This window comes from Piliocolobus tephrosceles, unplaced genomic scaffold (assembly GCF_002776525.5).
Source record: "Piliocolobus tephrosceles isolate RC106 unplaced genomic scaffold, ASM277652v3 unscaffolded_33343, whole genome shotgun sequence".
Taxonomy (NCBI): domain Eukaryota; kingdom Metazoa; phylum Chordata; class Mammalia; order Primates; family Cercopithecidae; genus Piliocolobus; species Piliocolobus tephrosceles.
In genome coordinates, this window is record NW_022316914.1 from 1 (window position 1) to 2,207 (window position 2,207).

The window sequence follows — 2,207 nt, forward strand, 5'->3', positions numbered from 1 at the left end:
AGAAAGTAAATAGCAAGTAACAAGAGGAAGGAGATCACAGTTTGCAAAGCTTTTATGTGGACCTTGGTGTTGGGATCTGGAGATCCTTTGCCATACAGCTGCATCTTCTTGAGACGTTTACTCAAAGAACAAATTAACAGCAGAAAAGATATCAGGGACAGAATAAAGGGTATTAAGTTTGCAAGCGTGGTTAGTCATATCTGAAAGGTGCGTTGAATCACTCAATTTGATCTCCCAACTCACGTTGCCATCATATTCTTTTGTCCACATACTCCCATCCATGTTTACCACAACAAGATGACAAACCAAAAATAACAAAGACCCGAGTAGTATCACTGGAACGACGCTCTTAATTCTCCTTTTTAGGTGAAGAAAAATAAAGTTGGAGAAATTGGCAATCTTGAGCAAATAAAATATGCTGAGGCTAGTAGCAACCCAGATGCTGAAATGGTTGGTTACTGCCCAGGCATTAGTAGTAGTAATTCTTACTGCTCAACTGTATGAATCTGGATTCAGAACAGTTGCATACCAAAGTCATAATATTACCCAGTGCAAACCAACTCTGGAGACTGCCAGAGCAGTGAGAATTTGGTCAGCAGAGGAGATCTTTTGTCTGTTGACCCATTCAATGGAATTTACCAATGCTATGAAGCCATTAGCAAAATTTCCAAGAACAAATGTAACCACTACTAGAATGGAAAATATGGATAGAAAAGTTGTCTTGTCTGAACAGACAAAAAGATAGAAAAAATGAAGGCTTAACAACACTGGCTCTGATTCCTTTAATATCCTGACCTTAAATTTTATGTGCACCTGATTTCTGAATGTGCAGTAACGTTCTTTTTACTTTTAAATATTGTGACCAGTGTCAAACAAGAAAGTACAAGTTTATGCTAATTGATGAGTTCGATAATGTATTTATGGAAACCATTCTAATTTTCAAACAGCTCAACTTAACTCATTTATTCAATGTCTGTTCTTGTTAGAGACCGGAAATATTCATACTGAAGTTGAAATGAAACTTGAATTTTCATTTGCCAGCATGCAAATAAAGACACATTCTCTTTCAGTGTTTTGCAATGTTTTCCTCGTTTCACATCTCCATAATTTGTGTTCAGCAACTTTACCTGTTCGTTATGGAAAATGTACCACATAGTTCATACAGTAAACATCTAAATCTGAAAGGGAAATTAGTCATTACTAGGATCATCATTACGACCAATTTTTATGCTAGACTTAAATAGACAGAATCCAAACTTTTTAATCAAAATCATCGATAGTTTTCTTGGGAACCATGGGAAGGCCAATACACTTTAAAATCTTACTCCTGCTAACCAGTTCTTTTGTATGACATTATTGTCAACAAGTTCATAAAACATACACATCTAGACTGGCACACACACATACATACACCTATCCAGAAAAAATGAATTTTAGAAATAATTTCCAAAATGGAAAATGAATTTCCAGGAGGTCATCCTGGTGAAATTAGTCCTATTTTCTCTCTCAGAGTTTTTAGTCCATAAAAATATATCAAACATATCTCTCATGCTTAGACCTTTGTTAAAGTTACCCTCAAGTCTATTTAATGTCTAAATATTTGACATTTCATTAAAATATCCAACATTTTTGTAAATATTCCTGAGAATCACAAGCTCTCCTTACAGGGAAATTCAACGAACAGCACTGGATCTCAAAATGCCATTCCAATAAATAAAATATAGTATCTCAACAACAGGTACACCATTGTATTCCATGAATTTTTGTTTTGCTTATAATGTAGAAATGGGGCTCTGAGCCTTCAAACTGCCTCATTACCCAAGGGAAGCCTGCCAACCAAACGAAGCCCAGGACCAGACAGATTCACAGCTGAATTCTACCAGATATATAACAAAGCACTGTGCGATTTATACAGAACCTATTCTAAGAAATTGAGGAAAAGAGACTCCTCCCTAACTCATTCTATAAAGCCAGCAGCACCCTAATACCAAAACTTTGCAGGGACACAACAAAAAAAAGAAAACTTCAGACCAATATCCTTAATAAACATAGATGAAAAAGTACTCAACAAAATACTAGCAAACTGAATCCAGAAGCACATCAAAAAGCTAATCCACCATAATCAAATAGGCTTTATCACTAAGATACAAGGTTGTTTCAGCATATGCAGATCAATAAGTGTGATTCATCACATAAGCAGAACTAAT

At 35.5% G+C, this 2,207-nt stretch overlaps 1 pseudogene; it reads right to left on the reverse strand.

Moving 5' to 3' along the window:
- Positions 1-8: 8 nt before the first annotated feature.
- On the reverse strand, positions 9-2,101 carry LOC113222675 (annotated as a pseudogene).
- Positions 2,102-2,207: the final 106 nt, after the last annotated feature.